Source organism: Peromyscus maniculatus, chromosome 4 (genome assembly GCF_049852395.1).
Source record: "Peromyscus maniculatus bairdii isolate BWxNUB_F1_BW_parent chromosome 4, HU_Pman_BW_mat_3.1, whole genome shotgun sequence".
Lineage (NCBI taxonomy): Eukaryota > Metazoa > Chordata > Mammalia > Rodentia > Cricetidae > Peromyscus > Peromyscus maniculatus.
Window position 1 is genome coordinate 149549438 of NC_134855.1, and position 23247 is coordinate 149572684.

Below are 23247 nucleotides of genomic sequence, written 5' to 3' on the forward strand. Positions count from 1 at the left end.
AGCGCCTTGCAGGCTCGGGCTATGCTAACTTTTATCACTGCTTAAAATTAAATACAATGCACAACTGTAAGTGATTACTCTTGTGGACTGATGTTGAAAGCTTGATTCCGCGTTTGATTAATGAATAATAGAAGATAGAAAAAGCCTGGGAGTGAATCAGGGCCGAAGCTCTCCTGGAACTCTCTCTCCAAATAACTCTTCCAGGCTGTTAAATGTCTTTCTATGATTTGGTTTAGGGTGATATTTCAAGAAATTGGTGACTTAACTTCCTTCTAAAGCAGGTATCTTGATAGAGCCCACAGGGTGGTATGCTAAGTGATAGAGAGTGTTCATCTTTATATCTTAGATTCCTCCCACTTCAGTGTGTGTAGTGGGGGATATATGAGGAAGGTGATTCTCTTTAAGTAAACGGCTAAGAGAGAAGATTTCTCTCAGAAATATTATTGGTCCTCACTTTCTGAAGCTTTGCTCTTCCACGGTGCTGGGACCTGAGGCCAGGAGAAAGTTTGCAAAGCATCTTTAGCACCTAGTATCGTGTATGTATGCGGGGGGTGTGCTCGGCTCACCCTCCTAATGATCCGTCTAGTTCACCGTTAAAATGCATCTGCTTTTACCTGAATCTTCAGGAATCTGCCTTGACGTCTTTCCTCCTTGTTCATTTTTAGGGAAGATAAAAAAGACGATGGCAGAACAGCCGCACAAAGAAGAAACTGTCTTGATGTGTTTGCACTTTATGGGATGCAGAGTGCTTGGGTTTTTGTTTTGTTTTTTAAAATTGCAGACTCGTTCTCAAGCGTTTCTTTTCTAACAACCTTGCCCGTGTGGTCCGCATACACGCATCGTAGAGATTTTATTTCAGCACTTTATACTATTATTTTTATAGTAATGCCCGCCAGTTGCAATGAAGTATGGAATCTTGTGTAATCATGTCTCTGTGAATATATAACATGCCCATAAGTTATATCTCCCTGCCTCTGCTCTCTGTTCACTCCAAGCCGTTCTGTGCTTCTTTCTTGCAGGCTAATGGTAGCTTCTGATGATCCTTTTTTTTTTTTTTTTTTTTTTTTTTGGTGGGGAGTCTGGCATCAGAGAGCAACTCCCTCAATTTATTTTGTTTATTGAATGCGGAGATGAATAATGCAGATTTTGTTTTCATGGGTGTCCTTGTGTAGCAGTAAACATTAGACTATTAGCAATCATTACTTAAAAGTTGCAATTTGCACCTTAATGGCACAGGTTATTTACATGGGAAACACATTCAGCAGGGGCAGTTCTGAGCACCGGGCTTCAGGGGAGTGGGAACGGCCCAGAGGTCTCTTTTCCTACTTCCGGATAGTCCTGTCTCTGAATTGACGGGTGAAGTCCGAGAAATTCCAACTACCGCATAGGAGCTGGAGCCAGTGGCTGTAAGTGAAGTTTGCCTTTCATTTACTGGCAAGCAGGGTGAGACAGGAGAGAAAAGGAACCCGGAATGTTTCTGACCCTGATTTTCTCTGTTTACTTAAACATCCATCAGAAAAGCAAGTTCCCATCTCAAACACTTAAATGTCCCATGCTGTAGATATATCTCCATGCTTCCCAGAATGGTAACGGCATGGTTTTAAGACAAGGACACACACACACACACACACACACACACACACACACACACACACACACACACACACACACACAAGCCCACAGGGCTTCAGCAACAGGAACTCTGAGCTATTCTTGTTATTTAAAGCAGATCTCAGACTAGAGAGGCCAGGTGCCTAGAAATGCCTTGGCCCTTGCAGTGTTTGGGGTTGAGATTGATTCTTTATGTGGTCCTTTCTCCAGTCTGCTCCTGCTCTCCTTCTACCTCTCAGCTCACCCTTAAAGACCCAGATTGAATAAGACATTTCAAAAGTGCATTTGTTTTAGGCATTTATTGATTTCATTTTTAATCTGCCATATCAGGACATAATCTATTAACCCTACTCAGAAGATTGCAAGTGCCAGGACTCTGGGGTAGAAAGGGAAGGAGAGAACGCTGGGGAACTTTCCATAGTGAAATCACTGAGGCTTGTTTTAGGGGGGGAGGGGGTTAGTTGCTTGAGGCTACTTTTGGGGAGGGTAAAAACGTTTCTCAGAAATACTCTACTCTTCTTCCTCCTCCAATTTGTGTTCCTTGTTGCTCCCAACCAGCTAAGTTCTTCTTGCTGCCTTTGGGGAAACTGCATACCTAGGCATCTTTAGATTTGGCCCTCAAGTATCTGGACTGTTGTCACTTTCTCCAGGAGTGGAACAGGCCTTATCTCACCCCTGCTGACTTCCCACTGGGGAGTGTATTTGGGGGGAACACTTTCCAACTGGATAATGCCTAAGTTTGTCTGGGTTGGTCTACTTCTCTTACTAAGGCTTGAAAATGGAGCTCTGCTGAACAGGTCTTAGAGAGAGACTTGAGCTGGCATTATTTAAGGCCTTGGTGATGAAGCTGCTCTGCCCACTCCTGCAACTGAGCTTAGGAAAATCAGCCAAGAAAACAACCTGGGCTCTGTTCCTGTTTGCAATGGCTCTGAAATCAGCTGGTACGAGGTAAATATCCAAAGCGCAGCTTCCTCTCCATGTGTGAGGACCGTCCATGCACTTGCCGATAATTTGGGAGGACTCTAGCCATGGAGGTAGCACATGCATCCATCCCGGTTCCCTAGAGAAACAAGACTCACCTCCCAAATTCTGTATTAAGACCAGGCATACACGGAGTGTCATTTTCACTGGATGCAAAGTCAGTTGGAAATACATTAAACTAGCAGAGAGTGTCTTGCTTCACTTCCCCAAAGCCGTGCTTTTTCATTATGTATTTAATTACAATCAAATTGAATGACTTTTAGGGAAAAAATTATCACAGTGGTATTAAAAGATGCTTGGCACACAAATAAATGTATTGCTTCTCAGGTTGAGAACACGGCTGTATCTTTATTTCTTTGAGTGGGATTTATTTTAAATTCTGAATGTTGAGATAAAAATGGGATTCATTTTATTCTGCTGTCTTTAATCAGAGTTCAAATTCCACCTTAGCCTCTGCTCACACCCAGAGAGGATCGTGTAGTTATTTTTTCAGTAATTTGTAACAACTGGAAAAAAAAAACCACTATTTTACATTACATACATTCTGTTTAAAGTTAGAGGTTTTCGGGTGATCTTTGGCAAGCCCTGAAGGGCCTTAGTCATTCTACCCACATTTAAAAAATCACACCCCCCCCCTTAGGAGTGCTGACTCGATGATCAGGATTTTGCACTATGAGAAAAAACCAAATCACTGTATACTGACAAGATTATTTCATAGAGCATTGTTATTTCTAGACTTAGAATTTTATCTTTCCACCCCCACCCCCCACCTTTGACTCTTTAATCGTGGAGAGTTTCTTGGGTGCAGGTGCAGGTATAGCATTGAAAATGGATCTCCGAGTTCACCCACCAAGCCGTTAGGAAATGTTGATGAAAATGAGAGCCTCCAGAGCCCGACAGGCCGCTGCTGGGCTCTGTGAGCAAATCAGACAGCACCCTCGTGCACACACAGGGCTTGCCTCGAAGTTGACCATTCATCAGGGTCACCTTTAGCATGCGGCTCTGTCCCCACCGCTCATTTGTCTGAAGGACCCTTACCAGTCAGACACAGGAGACAGAATGCTGAGCTGCAGGTGGGAGCCACTGACATGTTTGTTTCCAAAGCAAACTCCATCCGAGGCTGAGAGGACTAAATACTGCAGATATCTCTGAAAATCATTAACATGGCCGTTTGGAATGTCCAGCTGTTGGCGCTCTCAATCTTCCACACTCTCTATATGGGGTGGGGGGTGGGGGCTGAGTATCCTGAAATATTCCAAGGTGCCAAAGTCATTCCTAAAATTATTTGAAATTTTAGAAATCAAAATGCAAGAGGCCTGGCTTACTAAGCCCGTTAGTGATATCTATCGGTTCTGTTTTTCTTTGCTGAGTAACAAGGAAATACACACTGCGGAAGTTTTAGTACTAATGAGCTCAGAGAAATTACACAGGGGAAAAAAAATTACCTGCATCAGATTTGAAAGCATTTGCTTTGAATTCTGCTTGTGACTAAGAGTTATCTTTTCACCTGTCTCATTTAAAAAACAAAACAGAGCAACAACGACCCCCCCCCCCAAAAAAAAAAAAAAAAAACAGATTCAGTGTCCCCATAATTGACTCTCCGAACCAGGATCAGAGTCTAGAACTTCTTACTCCTATATGGATGTACAAAGACATCAGGATATCCAAGTGCACGTCCCCTCTCAGATAACTAAGAGTAGACATGCAAACCAAACGCAGCCACGGAGAAGCTGCCAAAGGTTCGCGGTGGAAAACTTCAGTGGACTGTCGGGACATCATGGCAGGGTACCGAGCTCTCCTTGCAGAAGATGAGCTCTGAAGCGGGAAGGCTTTTTAAGCAGGTTTCTACCTCTCCTATATCTATCTGCAAAGACTGATTTAAATGAGTGGCCACAGTGTCCATTTCAGCTACAGGGAAGGCCCTGTGTCTCCATGAAGCTACCAGACACCAGGGTGGGCTTGGAAACCAGAAACACACACACAAATGAAAGGAAAACACCCTGCAATTTCCGTTAGTACAAAAACGAAGACCAGCGAGCTAAATAGTAAAGTGCTTTCAGAATAGAGTAAATCCCCCAAACCACCCAAGAGTCTCCTTACAGCCACATCGAAGCCATTTCTATGGAGATTATACAGTTTCGCTATTAAGGTGAGAGAAAGCAGTTATTGTTTCTCAGGAAAATAGTTAGGGAAGGCAGGAGGAGATTTAAGAAGGAAAGAGAGGAGACTTGGCAGCTGCCGATCTGTTTCTAGTGAATTTCCAAGAAGCTTCCCCCAGAGCTGCACTGTATCATGAAAGACTCCACGAAATCTGGTGACATGGGAGACACACAAATGAGGCAGAGGGTCAAGGATGTCCACAGGGAATAAACGAGTTCGGTGAGCAAGAGCTAGAGCAGATAAATATTTCTGTATAAACTGCGTGCGGCTTACTTTAAATCACTTCAATTTATCAGATCCTTGGAATTTTCTGTGTATTTAGGAGTCTTCCCGCTTCCCCTCCAGGGAGATATGAATAGCTGTTGGGCTAAGACAATGCCGTAGAGAAGAGTTAAATCTATTCTGCTCGCATTGCCTCTTGGTAGAGGAGAAATGGCAGAATAAAGGCTCTCCATGTGTTTTACATCGGCGTTGCCTCTGGCTATTTTCCTTTATTAGAAAGTTGGGTACGTCGCCTTGCGCATCCTCTCATGTTCCTCTTGAGATTTGATTTTCAAATCTGGATGGAGTGGTGGAGAAGGAGGAGGTGACTAGGTTCTGGAAGTTGCTTTTTGCTGTGTCGATCCATGCTTAGATCTCCAGGTCTGTTTCTTGTAGGTGGGGTTAACTTAGCAGGCAGCTCTCATTTCTGCCTCTACTTGCTAATCTATAAAATGGGACAATCATGTTATTTGCTTATGTCCTAAATTTGTTGAGAGTATTATATAAACATGGACTGAGAAAGTGCTCAGAAACTACTGGACACAAATTGATTTGAAGAAATATAGTCTCGTCATTCTACATAGCCAGGCCAGGTCACATTCTGCCGAAGGAAGATGAGAAGACATTTCCTGATTATCAGAGGCTCGAGGATCTTAGGGATCACAAGAAATTAGGCATGGGCATTCCTAAAGGATTTTATATCTAGTTATGTGCATACATCTGTAAGGGAGGGTATAGGTGTGCACACAAGGGAATCCTGGTGCCAGAGGAGGCCGGAAGAGGGTGTCACATTCCCTGGAGCTGGAGTTAGAGGCAGTTGTAAGTCACCCAGTGTGGGTGCTGGGAGCAGAAGTTGGGGTTCTCTGCTAGAGCAGTGTGTTCTGGTAAATGTGGAACCTTGTCTCCAGCCCTGGGACATGGGTGCTTTTTCACTCTTAAAAAACAGAAGTTTGGGGGCTAAAGAGATAGCTCAGGGGTTTAGAGTATTCATTGCCCTTAGCAAGCACCAGAGTTGGCTTCCAGGTTGCTCACAGCTGCCTGGAACCCCACTCATGGAGGATCTGAGAGCTCTGCCTCCTGAGGGCACCTGCACTCACATGCACACACCCCTACACAGACACATAATAAATAATTTAAAGGGAAAAACAGAACTTCAGTAGCTGGGTAGATCTTTGCCTGCGGCACACTCACTCAAGCTGGTCTACTTAGAACTCAGCACCAGTTCAAAAAGAAAAAATTATTTCAGGAGGAATAATATTTATTATGGGCTCAACTGTGACTACGGAAGTGATGTCATCTGCCACCTTGGGAGTGAGTACGGTACCCCAGGTGCTGTACTGAGTGCTTCATATATCACCCTCCATTTCCTTAGACAGCAGCTGGATTTTGAATTCCTACTATGGGCCAGACCTTGTTCTAGCAGCTGGGACCTAGTGGGTGAATAAGATCTTTCCCATCCCTGGAGATTCCTGCTCCAGTTCAGGGGGATTGGAGAACATACAAATACATTTACAGAGGAGAAAATCATTTTTCATGAAAAGTCGTTTCCATGCAGAAAAGTGTTCTGCAATGCTATCTGTGTTGTGAAAGCGAAGTTATGCAAGTAGGAATTGGAATGGCAAGCCTGTGGGAGGCCAAGTGATGTCTTCTAGAGGAAGGGAGGGACGTGAGCAACGTCTCATTTCTTACAAAGCCCCATGGACCAGAAGTCATGACAGTCCCTGTTCCCTGTCTGACTGGGACCTACTGGGCCTAGATCAAGCCATGGCTGATCTGGAGTGGAAAGCCAGCTCCCTGTGCCTCTGAGGCCTCTACAGTTCATCTACTGTGGAAGCTTGACTAGACCGGCCATGGTGACGTGTCAAAAATAGATGTTTGGCTCTTCCTCATGCCCCTTACACCTGTGGTGATGGTTATGCATGGGGAAGGGGCAGTCAAGAGCATTGCCAGAAAAGCCTGTCTTTAGTGGTGTCTCCAAATGGCATCTCCAGGTCAACCACTGTCACACATGCAGAGGGTCTCAGCGTTCTTTCCAGTGTGTAATGCTGCACACATGCACTCCTGATGCATTTAGCAAATAATGACGACACACCCAGTATCATGTGTTACTCTCAGCACTAACAGTAGCAGAAGGTAAAACATTGGGGACAGAAAACTCCCTGTCCTCACACAGATGTTGTTGAGAGTGAAACCAGGTAGGGAACACACCGATGAATATCCAATATGATGTCGAATAGCTGGGCACGGAGTGGGAATTTACATTCATCCCAGGCAGAAGAGGTGCCATGGGCCTGAGGCCATGGACATGTATGTATGAAGAGTGTAATTTGTAGGAGGCCATGGTGTCTACATGGTAAGGATGAGGGAGACTGACAGGAAATGAGGCAGGAGAGTCGGCTGATTCGGTAGCAAGTCACAGGTGGCCTTCCCAGTTTAATTGTAGGAGAGACAGGATTCTGTTGGAGGCTTCAAGCGGAGAAGGGAGGTGATGAGACTGGGCTGTATGTATCACAGAGTTGGTGACGTCACCTTCCAGGTATCATTGGCCTCCCAAAGATGGTGAATGGTGCTTAGAGTGGCAAGAGCTGCTGGGGAGAAATACACATGCCTGCCTTTTATGACCTTTATGGAGAGAGACCTTGGGGTGGGGGATGGGTCAAGCCATTGCATTGGTGAGGCTGTTGGAAGATACCTGTTCAGGGCAACCAAAGCTGGTGCCCTGTGCCAGGCCCAGCCAATGGTGTGCTTGAAAGCAAGCTCTGTTACCAGGCTGCACATCGGCTTCTTCTGTCAAATGAAGACAAAAATATCGTTCACTTCACATATTAGCTGGGACTGTTAAATGAGGTGATACAGGTAATTCTTTTGGTGAAGGTCCAGGGCTTACAGATCTTCTTGGGTAAATGAACCCTCCTCCTTCCCTTCTCTACCTCTCCACCCTCCTCCTCCTCCTCTTCCTCCTCCTCTTCCTTACCCTCTTCTTCTCCACTTCCTTCCTTTCATGTTTTCCGGGTCCCTCTCTTCCTCTTCCTCCGCTTCTTTTACTTCTCCCTCTTCCCCAAGCTTTCTTTCTTTTCTCCTTCTTCCTCCTTTTCCTCCCTCCCTTTCTCCTTTTGAAGGAATGCTGGGAGAAATCTAGGTGGCTGAATTAGGCACTAACTAAACAACACTACTGAAGAACAAAGGGACTGAATGTACGGAAAGCCGTACCCACTTTAGCGGTGTGCAACTTTGACCTCTGTCCCAGCTGTAACTTGTTACTGTATCAATTTGGGAAGTGTTAATGATGAGCAACTGCTTTTCATAACAAACACGTATTTTGTTCACCATGGCTCCTCTTGCCCACTGTGGAGAAGCTGTAGTGGCCCTGGGTATTAACACTGAATACCTGTATGGTAAGGGTGCTTGCTCATGTGGAGATTTCTAGACCCCCTAGTTAAGCTGGATCAGGGATAGAGTGCGGAGGACAGGTGATTGGTGGGGATGGGGTGGAGGAGCCTCACTCCTGACCCCTGAGGTTCAGCATCTACACACCTGCTCTCTAGGTGCCTTGCTGGCCCAGCCCCAGACAGTCCCAGCTCCCTAGGACCTGTCAGCCTTGCCCATCCTCCACCAGGGAGCTGTTACTCCCCGCCTCCCCCCAGGGTCCAGCTGCAATGTTTAGGGTAGTTAAGCTAGTGGGAGAAGGCTACAGGCTGTTTCCTGGTCTCCCCTTTCTGATCGCCACCTCCAGGGGTGTGAGAGGAGAAGGAAAGTCTCCCAGCCTATCTAAAGGCAAAGAGACCCAGGGCTTGGAGAACACAGAGGTGTTTGCTTCCTGCCTTAGACCTTACTTAGCAACTATGATTGCTCTGTATTAGGTGCTGTGGAAGGTTCTGGAACTTCAAAGCAAACTGGCAAGGGGCCTGGCTTCTTGGAGCTTACATTTGGTGTGAGGATGGTAAGGGATTAGGTGGGCCACCTACCCTATGATGTGGAGCAGTGGAGTTTTCAGCGAAGAAAATGAAGAGAAGGTGAGGAGTTGAACGTGATGAGGGCAGGGTGAGCCATTTTGAATGAGATGTCAGGAAATGACTCCCGGCACAAAAGTGCCCCTGTCACTAGGGCTGGATTGAAACAGCCATTGGATAAATGAACCTGGATGGGGGAGATGGTGTCAGGCACAGCACTAAGTTCGGGGCCAGGAGCTTTCTGGGAACAAGAGGAAGAGCCAGGAAGCCAGGGTGGGGGGCAGACAGACTGCAGAGCTTCAGTGAGGAGCCTACGTCCCTCCTGAGATGCAGCCCTTGAAGGGTAGAGGAAAAGAGGAAAAGGTTAGATCTGAAACCTGTGAGTCATTCTACTTGCTTGCTGTTCGCTGAGCACCAGGATGAGCAGCAGGCTGAGCACCAGGGAGCCCCCTGCATCATCCATTGGGTCAAAAGCTTTTGGTGTCTTGGACCAGATGAGCGGTGAAGGAGACGGAGATTGATCCAAAGGAAGAAAGCAGGACCACAGGTGGGGAGGGGCGAGTCAAAGAGGGGTCCATACCACACGCTGTTTGTGCCAAATAGATTGTTTTTATTTTATTAATGTGTTCCTGGAGTCTCTTTTGTTTCTCTCCTCTTTCCTTATGAGGGTTGTACTGAAAATGGCCATTTTGTAGTTCCTAACGTCAACAAGACTATAGGAGTGAAGACAAAACGTTTGGAGCATTTCTTCTAGAATTGACTGTGCAGGGAAAGGCACCACCCTTCTCCAAGCATGCTTCCCAAGGTCCTGGAATTGCATCCTCCTCTGTCTGCTTCTCCCCTGTCAGAGAGTGGGGTGCTGGGGCACAGACAGATCATGGAGTCAGTCTGGCATGGGCTCCATTTCCCACTGTGGCCGCATCTCAGCTGTATGGCTCCAGGCACCTTTGTTTCCCAGAGTTTAGTTTCCTCATTAGCAACACAGACCGAATAAAATGATTCATCTCATTGGGATTTTATGAGCATTAATTGAGATTAATCAGATCATATGCTTAACACAGCGCCCGGTACATAGTGGTCAATAAATTTGAGTCATAACATTAACAAGGTAATGGTCTGACCCGTGTCCTGAGTTCTTTATTGGCAGAACAAGGGTAGTAAAGCCACCCCTTGGGATTGTTGGGAGAAGTAAAGCAGTAATATCAACAAGGCACTTGGAACAGTACCTTGCACAAAGTAAACACTCAATAAATGTTAAAGAATTCAAACCACTGCAGTGATTCTGAACTTGTAATGGGTAGACATTATGTCCTGTTGCTTTTGTGTGCATAGGACACAACACACAGGTGGTCCCCAATATCTTTTGTTTGAAAAGTGAATACTCTTGACTTTGTTATTAGAAGTGAAAGCTGGGAAATAAAGGTGTGAAGGAAAAAGGTTATAGACCGCTAGCTCAAACAGTTGCCATACCATTGGAAGTTTCCCATGGCTGGATCCTTCCCACAAGTTGGTCAGGGTCAGGTAAGTCCACAGCTATCGGTGTGATGTTAGTTTTAAATGTCAACTTGCTACAAATATCACCTGCTAAGGCAGCCTCAATTGAGGAATTGTCTCAATCAGGTTAGTGTGTGGGCTTGTCTGTGAGGGATTGTCTTGACTGCTGATATAGGAAGACCCAGCCCATTGTGGGTGGCACCATCCCCTAGGCAGGGATCCTAACCTATATATGACAGGGAAAAGCTAGATGGAAACAAGCAAGCAGGCAGCATTTGTTCATCTCTGCTTTTTACTGAGGACATGGTTTGACTAGCTGTCTCATGCTCTTGTTGCTGTAACTCCCCTGCAGTAGTAGACGCTTTGGCCTAGAATTAGAAGCCAAATAAGCCCCTATCCCTTCAAACTGCTTTTATCAGAGCAATGGAGAAAAAACTAGAACAATGACGAAGGAAGCAAACCCATTGTTGACTATGATTTAGCCCACTGTAGTCCTGCCTTGGGGTGGCACACCATTGGAGATGGTTTTAAGGTCACTAAGTAACACAGTGGTGATAGTGTCCCCCTCTCAAAGATCCCTCAACTTCCCATCACATCTAGAAGAAAGACCCACTTTGATATTCTCCCGTCTTTAGTGCCTCTCCCCTCCATGTTTATCAGAAAGAGTAGACCCCAGATTTATCAAGAAACAGCTCACAATGGAAAACATGACATTATAATCTGAGGTTTTCAATATCCAGTGGCCACCAATCGATGACAAATGTTACCAATTTGCATTGAGTGTGGCCGGTAAATGACACAACTATCTTGTTTTGAAGTGGAATTATTTAAGTTAAAAAGGGTATCATTTCAAGGAAGCATGAAAAGAAATCTGCATTGGTAGGTTGATATGTGAGAAGACCATCAGCGTCAGGATGTGGCCAGAGCAAGGGGCTCAATGGAACCAGCTGTGAGGAAAGATTGCCAAGTCACAACCAGGTCCAGAGGCTGCCAGAGGGAGGCCTTCATTAAAACTTCAAAACACTTTGGAAACCGGAAGGAACCTCCTCCCCTCCCAGGATATCAGAAGGAAATTTGAGAATGTCTTGGCTCTTACAGGAAGTTTTGAAAATACGGAAGGTCTGGCATCTGGAATAGAGCAAGGTTCTCAGCCTTTCTTGGAAGTGGTCTTCACATAGAGACCCGGTAAAAATACAGATTTTCAGACTTCCAGGTGAGTCTGAGGATTTAGAATCTGGGGATTCTGATGGCAAGGGATGGGAGGAAGCCCCTGGTCTAGAAGTCTACATGGAACACATCCACTACAGCTTTGGATTACAGGATATGGGATATGTATATGTATATATAATACATGACCACTCTAGATAATATATATATATATATATATATAATTTCAGGTATATATGAATATATAATACGTAAATATATGATTGTTATGCTCTATAATAAAATGTAATATGTAAGTGTATACATATATAAATGTTATTACCCTCTTTTGCCTCCTGTGTGTGTGTGTGTGTGTGTGTGTGTGTGTGTGTGTGTGTGTGTGTGTGTGTGCTGTAGTAGTGGTAGTCACCCTCAGCATTGTTGTCTTCCCCTTACCCTCCCTATGCTATATCAATTATGTTTTCAGAAATGTCAGTGGCCACTGGGCGCTGGTGGCGCATGCCTTTAATCCCAGCACTTGGGAGGCAGAAGCAGGCAGATCTCTGTGAGTTCAAGGCCAGTCTGGTCTACTGAGCAAGTTTTAGGACAGCCAAGGCTACACAAAGAAGTCCTGTCTCAATGTGCGCCCCCCCCCAAAAAAAAATGTCAGTGGCCAGTCTACTTTAACAGGGGAATGCATCCATTTATGTGGTTTGTTTGCCTGGCCACAGGACCTAACATCAGTACCCAGAGAACAACTTAGTTAGCAAGTGAAACTAATTGCTGAGGTATAGCTCAATGGTGGGGGCTGATCCAGCATGGATGAGACCCTGGGGCCCACCCTCAGCACCACACACACACAGAGGCTGGGGGAGAGGGAGGGAGGAGAAATGGCGAGTCATTCTGTTAGTGTACAGAGAGGGCTTGGACAGCTAGGATCTGCTGGACATGCAAACACGAAACCAGAAAAGACATCTGCTCATGCCCCCACTTCTTTCATTTTCTGAAATTCTGAGGCAACTTTCTTGTTGCTGTTTATGTATTTCCTCATGCTTTCTTCAATTATCCCTCCTTGAACCACTGCCGTTTCTCCGTCATCCTTCCCAGCAAGTGGACTTCTAAGTCCCTTTTACGTTATTACACATAATATCTAATTATAAGTGATGATGTCTAACAGCCAGTAGTGGAAGTGACAGAGATTGTGATGTGATTGTGACGAACCTGACACTGGTGTATTTGTCATCGTCACGGGGGCTGTCGTTCCCTGATGTCTACATGAAAAGAACTTCCTAACTCACTGAGTGCTGACGACATACAGGTGACTCACATGTAGACCTTCAGCGCAGCCTTGTAAGCATGGATGCTGCTGGCATGCCAGCCCGTGGAGTAGATATGGCAGTCAACCGTTGCAGTTACACACAGCTTCCCCAAGACCACTGAGCTTGCAGACAGGCTAGCCCCTTGCTTGTGAGAGCTCAGGTGCTCAGACCCGGCTCAACTGCAAAAACTTGTAAACATTCATGGTCCGAGCACATAAATGGTGATCAATGGCGTGAACCAAAATTTATTGTTTTCCTTGAGTTAAACGTGAATTCCTTTTGAAGAAAACTGATGAAATATCACGTTTTCTAAACAGCCAACATCGAGCACAGCTGTAACAATTACGAAACGTTTTAAAGGGATTTAAAACCCACTCTGGATTCTGAAAGGAGAGCCCAGTGGTTGAAGTGCTGGTCACACTCATAAAGGCCCGAGTTCAATCCCTGGCAGCCACTTAAAAAGCCAGGCATAGTAATGGACACTTGTCCCCCCAGTGTGGTGAGGTGGAGAGAGCCTGCCCCGTTAGCAGTCCCCAAGTTCCAGCAAGAGGCCGTGTCTCAAGGCACACACTTGCACCTCTGCACACATACACACTCACCTGCATCCACACACTTGCACCCCTGTACACATGCACACTCACCTGCATCCACACATCTGCACCCCTGTACACATGCACACTCACCTGCATCCACACACCTGCACCCCTGTACACATGCACACTCACCTGCATCCACACACTTGCACCCCTGTACACATGCACACTCACCTGCGTCCACACACTAGCACCCCTGTACACATGCACACTCACCTGCATCCACACACTTGCACCCCTGTACACATGCACACTCACCTGCATCCACACATCTGCACCCCTGTACACATGCACATTCACCTGCGTCCACACACTAGCACCCCTGTACACATGCACACTCACCTGCATCCACACACTTGCACCCCTGTACACATGCACACTCACCTGCATCCACACATCTGCACCCCTGTACACATGCATACGCACACATACACATGCACACAATAGAAAAGAAAATACCTTCCAGTTTCTATAATGAATTTTGTCAGTATACTGCTATATAATTAGAACAAAAGTGGAAAACTCCAAGAACCGGTCCATCTGGGTGTCTCACAGAGGGTTGTTAGCCCCCACCTACAGAGTCTCCAAAGTATCCCAAGTGTGGCACTGCTCAGCTGTTCCTCGTGAATCTCTGGCAGGCTCCGTGGCTCATCCTGGCCATGAAAAGACATGGACCCCATGCAACGATGCAGCCCTGTTATTAATTTACAATTGATAAGCCACCCTCCACAAACCCAATTCCAAGCTCCTCAGTATTTATGACCAGTCCAGTGAAAGATCGTCTCTTACTTGTAAGTATTTAATTGGAGGTGCAGTTTAAACAAACACTTGGACTAATGGGGGGGGGGGGAAATCAATGTCATAACCAGGGGTCCTAGCTCAGAGGGAGAATACTGCTCAGAGCAGAACTACTGGTAGGGTCTCTCTTTTGAAAACTCAGCAATTGGTTTTAGTTATTGTTCAAGAGAAAGGTTTCTGTGGATTTTTCTTTCTTTTTTTTTTTTTTTACAATTTATTTGAATTTTTCTTGGGTGGCATTTGAAAACAAACCATTGTAATAGTTTCAGTTTGGCAAGGCATCCAGCCATCGGATTTGGGGGTTATTCTGAAGAGAAAGTAGGCACAACTCATCAGCCTGTTTTAATGCCCTTAACACTAACTCTCTACACCAGTATGGAGTAGCAATCATCCACTAGACGGAATACAATAGAGAAAGAATTCTCCCCAGTAAGATGATGCCAGGCAGGGTGACTCACTTGAAATTCCAGTTTGGAGACTTGGACAGGAAGATTACTAAGCCATGGGAGCCAGGCTGGGCTACATAACAAGCTCCAGGCTAGCCTGAGCAACAGTATGAGACCCTGTCTCAAATAAACAACCAAGCAAACAAATGATACAAAAAATGAGATGAGATAATTTCCCTGTTCAGTTAATATCAGATACAAAGGAATGGAAATTCTAATGAAACTGAATTCTCTTTGAGCACCAAACTTGAGTTCCTGTGACTCTGCCACTAAGTAGAGACATCTGATGCCTAACAAGCCTCCAGCAAGTACAGTTCTTCCCTCTCCCCAGAGACAGGAACCTTTAAGAATTTGGTATGGATATTTTTCATTATTTATCGTTTTATTTATATGTGTATGTAGCCAGCTGGGAGCATTGGTGTGTGTGTGTGTGTGTGTGTGTGTGTGTGTGTGTGTGTGTGTGTGTGTGTGTGTGTGTTTAAAATTTTTAGTGTGAAGAGTTTCATACACAATTTTGCAAATGTTTTAACTCTATCTTTGGGGCTCTATCCAAATATGTAAGTGACAAGAAAGAGAGAGAGAGAGAGAGAGAGAGAGAGAGAGAGAGAGAGAGAGAGAATTTATTCCTGTCTGTAGATCTTACTGTGATCCATCATAAGAATGTACATTTTATTAATTTATCAGCTCCTCTGTAAATAGATACTTAGCATGTTTTATATTTTTCACTTGCATACACAATCTTTTATTGAATATTCTTGGAAGTTTTTTATAATTGTCACATAAGTAATTTATGTAGAGAAAAAGAGCTGTGAGAATTTTTACCCAATTTAGCAAGGGAATCAGATGAGAAAAATAAATGTTATTGAAACATCTACTATTTTGTACTTTGCTTGTTTCCTCCTCCTGTCACAGAGATGGGCATAGCCCTCCAGCCAAAACGTCAGCAGGCTCCTTTGCACCCAGTAGGCGCTTGCTGAATTCTACTTGAAGCAAATGAACTTGACCCCAAACACACCATTATCAAAATCCCAGTCAATATTGTAAACATAAGGTCAACCTGAGCTACATAACATGGCCAACCTGGGCTACATGACAAGACCCTGAACAGGAAAAAATAATCCAGTAAGAAGTGAGTCAGCCAGTAATTGCTCAAATCCCACGTTCATCCAGAAAAATGTTAATAGCCGTCTTGAGGTGGGGCAGGGGCGCGGAGACAAGCCAAAGAAGAAACTGATACCATAAAAGAAACGGCTTGTTTTCAGGGTTTTTGTGAGCTGGTCTGAAGCCATTGAGCTCATAGCTTCCCCAGCTGCTCCTGAGGTACCAATTCTTCCTGAATGGGTGGAGATGGGAACTCTGGGCTGTGTTCATGTTATGAGCACATAATAGAGAGCATGTTGTAATTTAACATCTGAAGTGGCCAAACTTCAGGCAAAGTGAGGTTAGGGCGTACAAACCAGGCCCAGGATTAGGACAGAAATGGGAGCCATGTGTGGTAGGTGGTTCATCCCTGCAGTCTCAGCTCAAGAGGTAGTGGCAGGACACTCGAGAGTTCAAGGTCATTCTCAGGTGGCTTGGAGGCCAGCCTGGCTCCATGACACCCTGCAGTAGTACATACACGGAAATACGAAGGCTGGCAACAGGGTTCATTGGTTAAAGGTGCTTGCCAACAAACCGACCTGAGTTTGATGCCAAGGACTTGGAAAAAAGGAGACAGCTAACTCCCACAAGTTATCCTCTGACCTGCACATGTGTTCCATGGCATGTGGGCACACACACACACACACACGAAGTAACAGAAAAAGGGAAGGAAATAGCATAGGCCCCAAGCTGAGAAGACTTGTACGGCTCTAGATGCTTCTGTGTATGTGCATTAGTGCACATGGCCTGGGTGTCAGCCACTGCTTCCCACGTTATGAGTTGGACTGCTGGTTATATTTTCTGCGAGTGTGTGTGTGTGTGCATGCTGTGGTCTGTTTTATTGTAAGCATGAAGTCTACATGTGTATGTATTAGGTGTGTTGTGATGTCTTTATGGCTGGATAAGGTATATGGCGGGGATTTGTGTGTGTGTCTTTGTGGGGGTGCTTTATTTTATGTGGCCATTCATTTAGGTAGTTAATTGGTGTGTTCATGGGGGTGTATTTTTGTGTGTACATTTATATGGGTTTGTACATACACGTGTGCCAGTATACACACATGTGAGCGCATGTGGAGCCCAGACATTGATTTCAGGTGTCTTAAATCCTATTGCCACTAAGTCACTGATGAAAACCGGGCTCGCCTGGACATCCCCCATGAACATGAAGCCATGGTCGCAGTACAGCTCCCTTGGGAGACACACCCCATCTCCAGGCAATGGCAGTGAGAGGAAAACAGAACCGCAGCTACACATGCTCCTCTGTCGGAGAAGCCAGGCCTGGGTGGGAAATGCGTAAGAGCCAGAGGGTTCTAGAAAGTGACCTCCACACAGATTTCTGTCTCCTTGTTGATCTTCCTCCCTACACTGTGCTGCATTATGTCAGGAGTCTGATCATAGAAGCTAGGTACCATTTCACTGGTTGTAGCTGGAGCATGAATGAATGAATGAATGAGCACTCATCTCATTTGGAGTCTTTGTTCCCTGATCATGTCCACCGGGTTGAAGGGAGCAGGTTCTTCCTGAATGCTGTTGACAGACAGATGACTGTGTACGCTGCACAAATGTTCCCTTATCTCAGGAGCAGGCCAGCCATCCTAAGCACGTGTTCCCCCAGTGGGGTTTTTATGCTACCTCACAAGTCTCACAGGAGCACCCTCACTGCTGTCCCTTTGGTTTAATTATTGATCTTAGGATCAGTGTGTCAGCCCTTCTGTATGCTGTCAGACTTCAGCCAGCTGCAGATGGAAAAATGAAGAAGGGAAGGGGGAAGTCTCCATCACCCAGGGGCAGGAATTTCCCCCCAAAGATGTCAGATGGCTTTTTTTTTCCTTCAGGAGAGGTGAATGGAAGGTGGAAAAGTTGGCGAATGAGTTTTTCCAACTTGCCAAGCACATAAACCAACAGAATTGTTGCTGCGCCCATAAATGTTTAATCAGGTTTATCATCCTGTGAGTAAGGTTAAACAAATGTGAGTCCTTTGAGGAATTATTTACTGGAAGCAAAGTTACAGCATCAACATCTGTGTTTCCAATCACTTAGATGAGGAATACATCAAATAAATCACAGGCAAGACCCACAAAATAACCTCTATATTATCATCTCCGGAGAAGAACGCAACACAGTCTCTCTCTCTCTCTCTCTCTCTCTCTCTCTCTCTCTCTCTCTCTCTCTCTCTCTCTCTCTCTCTTCATTTCATTATCAATAAAGGATAAGCCTTCACTTCTTTTTTTGATTACTTTTCCTGGCATTTACTGTAAAAACATCCAGAATAGAAGGAGTTGAGAAATTTCTCTCTGGGAGCCTGTTGTGTGAGCTGACATTCTCATTTGGGAATAGGCTAACGGTTCCAATATATAATGTCCATAGAATGTAGCCTCATAAATTTATTTTTTTTCACAGTGATGTAATGGGGAGAGTGACCTGGAGTTTGTAAGTGTTCCCTGCTCTGTGCATTCCCCGGGGTAGCATAACATTCTAGACAGTGTTTTATGCACTAATTAAAATATAGGGTATTCTTACATTTCCTGTGGGCTGACCAGGAGCAGAACACAGAGATGTTTTCCAACCTCTAACAGTGTGCGATTGAGTTTTTTGTTTAGTCCTTTCTTCCTTTTCTAAAGACGCTGTTGTGATTCTTCAGCCCTTTGGACCTCAGTCCTAGAGTCCCCACCCGACAAAAGGCACCTGCATTTTGGTTTGATGTTAAAGTCCATTGCTGCACTCCAGAAAATAAGACAATCATGAATGCTTTGGCTGCAATTTGAATTTTTTTAGACTTGCGTATGTGTGGTGCACACATGCGTGAGGGCGTTAGCACATTTGGAGACCAGAGGAAGATGTCGCATGTCTCCATCGCATGCCCTTCACCTTAGACTTTAAGGCAGGTTCTCTCCCTGAACCTAGAGCCCTCAGCAGCGTGGCTGAGTCGCCTGGCCATGATCTGCGTGTCTCCATTCATCAATTCTGGTCCATGCCAGGCTTTTCCTTGAGTGCTAGGGATTTGCACTCACGTCCTGTTCCCTTCAGAGCAAGCACACTTACCCACTGAGCCATCTCTTCAGGCCGGCAGTTGAAATTTCATGCACATACTTTAAGCCTGTAGTAGAGAGAGTGACGTGAGAAAAAATTGTTGGGGTGTCTTTGTCTCCACAAGATAAAACAGTAGCAATGGGAAATTATAACTTTTTCTTTATTAGAAAAACAAGTTTTAATGAAAACAAGGGGAAGGATGGTCTGCAGGTTCCTCAGTCAGGAAGACAGCAGCTGAGGCACATCATAGACTCAGAACCATTTGCGGATTGAGATGTTTTAGTTTTCTGTGAGGGAGAACATGGGAGAAATAAAAGGCCCTCGACTCCCAGAAGCACAAATGCAAGATGGCAGTTCGAGAGCTTGAGTTCGAAACTAGTAAAAAGCAGGTCCTGAATGCAAATATTCCAGGGTGAGGACCCCATTCAAAGCAGAAAGGAAACGAGACATGGAAGCTGCAGGTGGGAAAGAAGAAAGGATGCAGCCATGGATTCCTGGGTGATGAGGTCCCCTAAGACAGCAGGTTTAATTCTAGAGTCATTCTTTTATTCTGCCAACAGAGGGTCTGTGCTTCCTGTTGTTTGCAGGACTCTTGCTATGTGCCAAGACTATAAGGGATAAAAATTCCCAAACCTCGATTTCAGACTGTGGCACTGGAGCACATAGAAAAAAAGCCAGGCACCTTGCAAGGGCTTGTACAATGATAGGTAGATGGGTGGATGGATAATGGATGCATGGATGAGTGATGAATGGGTGAATGGATGATGGATTGATGGGTTATGATAGATAGATAGATGATAGATGGGTGGATGGGTGGATGAATGGATGATGGATAGGTCGATGATTCATGGCTCACAAGAAATCTGAATTTATTTGTATGGTTTTTTTCTGGGTCTAATTATTGATTTCCATCCAACTCTTACCATGGACGGCTGCTCCTATTTCCATTGGCTTTGGATCCCTGGTTTTTCTTCCAAGGAACCTTCTCTGAGGTTCTGTTCTGTCCTTGACAATGGACCCTGGAGAACTCCGGTGAGCAGCTGAGTGCTGGAAAGGTCCCTGGTTTGCCCATGGCTGCTATCCAAGCCATTCTCAGAGCTCATTGCACTCTCAATGCCATCAAGGTGCTTTTTCTGTGTCTTCCTTGCCTGAAGCCAATCAGTCCCAAGTCCTTCTCTGCAAGGACTCCCTTGGCCAGGCCTATCCTAGATGCTCTCTGTGCCTCTGACTTCATTCAGCTTTCCTCTCAGTTGAGGAGATGAGCATACTATCCTTATTTCCCATAGAAAGAAATCTTGGGCACAGAGCTGTTGGGTCACGTTTTTCACATGGTGAGTATAAGGTGGAGCCAGAATTGAAATCTAGGTACGTGTGGCTCCAAAGCCACACTTTGTGTGTGACTTCAGCATCTTCAGAAGCCATACTTTTCATTTTGATGAATCTGCTGCAGCCAGTGATCTATTATCACAGGCTTAGTTGAGCCCCAGCTTCAGCAAGTAAGGATCGAGAGGCCCAGGGATGAGCTGGCACAGGTGTTTCTTCTGGATGCTGATTTTCTTCCCTCTATGTCAAAGTCTCTACACTTCATCCACTTGGTCTAGCAGTATCCCTCCGAGGACCTTAGCGAATGTTCTGGAGCTTCCACTGGCCAATGTGAAACAGTTGCCACTCTGCTAGGTTAGCCTTTTGAATGCCTGCATCCAGGAGTGTAAGAGGCAAGAGTGGCGGATGCTCATCTACAAAAATAAAATCAAGGTGTTTTAGTAAAAACGGTGAGAAGGGACGTTAGACCAGCCAAGGTCAAGGAGAGCATTGTGTCACCTGACCTTGGGGTTTTTCTCCAGGAACTTTAAACATGGAAAACTGAGGTTCAAATCCAGGTCTTAACCTTAGACAGGTAATTTTCTTTGAAACACTAATTTCTGTTGTTAAAGATGTTTGAAAAACGGTGTGTGTGTGTGTGTGTGTGTGTGTGTGTGTGAGAGAGAGAGAGAGAGAGAGAGAGAGAGAGAGAGAGAGAGAGAGAGAGAGAGAATGTGTGTCATACATGTGGGTGTCCTCAGAGGCCAGAAGGAGGTGGATCTGCCAGAACAGCAGTTAAGGTGGTTGGGAGTAACCTCAGTTTGGCTGCTGGGAACCGAACTTGGGTCTTCTTGAAGAGCAGCAAGCTCTCTCAACTGCTGAGCCATCTCTCTCACCCAGTACTGATTTCTTACCTTTAAACCATCTCTACTATGACATGAGCTCAGCATAAGGTTAATGCCTACCATATCTCTCCTGTGTGGAGTGCAGCTTGGTGCAGAATAAACGCTCAGTAAATGCTAACATGGGGTTGTAGTGGTATTGTGTTCCCCAAAATATTGTGCACGCTAATAAACTTATCTGGGGTCAGAGACAGAACAGCCACAATATTAAACATGAGGATAGGCAGTGGTAGCACACGCCTTTAATCCTAGCATTCCAGAGGCAGAAATCCATCTGCTCAAGGATACAGCCAAGCATGGTGACTCACGCCTTTAATCTCAGAAAGCGAGCCTTTAATCCCAGGGAGTGGTGGTAGAAAGCAGAAAGATATATAAGGCGTGAGGACCAGAAACTAGAAGCGTTTTGTCTGGTTAACCTTTACCTGGTTAAGCTACAGGCTTTCGAGCAGCAGTTCAGCTGAGAGCCAATGGGATGAGGACACAGAAGCTTCCAGTCTGAGGAAACAAGACCAGCTGAGAAGTTGGCCAGGTGAGGTTAGTTGTGGCTTGTTCTGTCTCTCTGCTCTTCCAGTGTTCATCCCAATAACTGGCCTCAGGTTTGATTTTATTAATAAGACTGTTTAAGATTTGTGCTACCTGGGGTGTTGGCGGTGAGGTTTGTTTGGGAGCATAATAAACAAGCTTCTATAAAGGATTAGTGGTGTTGGAGCCTTGTGGTACAGGCCCATAAGCCCAGCTTCTCAGGAGGCTGAGGCAGGAGGGTTTCAAAGGTGAAGCCGATTTGGGCTTCAGAGTTCTATTTAGCCTGGGAAAAAAATTAGTGAAATCCTGTCTCAAAAGAAAAAGAAGAGGGCTGGAAGCAGCTCAGTGACAGAATGCTTGCCTAGAGTGCATGAAGCTCCAGGTTCAAGCTCTAGTCCCACACATGCAAGTATATTTTTTACTTCAATGGAATTGGGGTGAAATGTGTGTGCCAAAATAAGCCACCATGGTCAAAGAACCACATTTTAGGGTCAGCTGGTCATTGCCCCTTCTTTTTCAGGGTCAAAAGCTCTTTCCCAGTTTCCTTTCAGATTTTGATTTATTTATTAACTAAGCAAACTGGGGATTGACAAACCTGAAATGATAAAGATGTGCCTGGGTTAAAAGCGTTTCGTATGCCAGGAGTGAAGAGTGTGGCAAGGTTGACAGGGAGAAAAAGGACTGTCAGTCAGCTGATGGGGTGGTGCCCCTTCCTGCTTCCTGGGGTGAGGAAAGTGATGGGGAGAGCTGGGTGGGGTGCGGGCCGTTTCTCTTGTTCAGTTTGGGGTTGTGAGGGAAACACTGGTTGGATGGCCATTTGCCTTCCCGTGGAAAGACTGGCACAGGGGAATGGATTGTGCATCTAAGTGTGCAGTGCCTTTGAGTGCAGCTGATTCTCCTGCCTCGGGGCATTTAGAGGCCGCTGGGGAAGGCAAGGGGTTGACCACATGTGCATGGGACACCATGCCTACAGTATGCATGCATGCAAGCTTAGGCCCCTGCCTGCTACTGATTTAGTCCTACACATACATAATGTTCTGTGGCAGCCATTGCTGGCAGCAGCTACCGGAAATGGTAATTACGCTGAACAGGAACCACCTTTGATTTAATGCTGCAGAGGTGAGTAATTGAACTATAAGCACAGGGTGGTGTATAACCTCTGTGTCGGGACATTTGTCAAGAGCAGCTGGGATTGCTTACAAGGGCAGTGTCTCTTGAGCCCATCTTTGTCACCCAGGTGGTCTTAGAAAGTCATCGGTTGACCCTTGGGTGCAGTGAGGGCTCAAGGCTGCCTTCCTGTTCTGTCTTCCGTTCTGTCACTGTGAGGGAACCATGCTGACCTTTCTCCATCACCTCAGCACAGCCCTGTTCTTTAGCTTCTTACAGGCCACCTCTAAAAATGCTCAAACTTACCTCGTGGGCTGGCAAGGCTGGGATTTTTCACCTACTGCCAAGGCTTGGCCTCTCAGCACAAGCAAGTTAGTCTCTGCATCGTCCTTTGTGGATTGAACTGGGCATGAATTCATGTTTGTTAGGTATCATGACAATCATGTGTGTGGCTAATATTGCACCTCAATGTGTGTGTGTGTGTG

General features: G+C 45.5%; 1 protein-coding gene across 3 annotated transcripts in view; it reads left to right on the forward strand.

Moving 5' to 3' along the window:
- The window catches only part of Tshz2 (teashirt zinc finger homeobox 2), a 451637-nt gene that overhangs the window by 3609 nt on the left and 424781 nt on the right, over window positions 1–23247 (forward strand). The gene's annotated exons all lie outside the window — the stretch shown is intronic.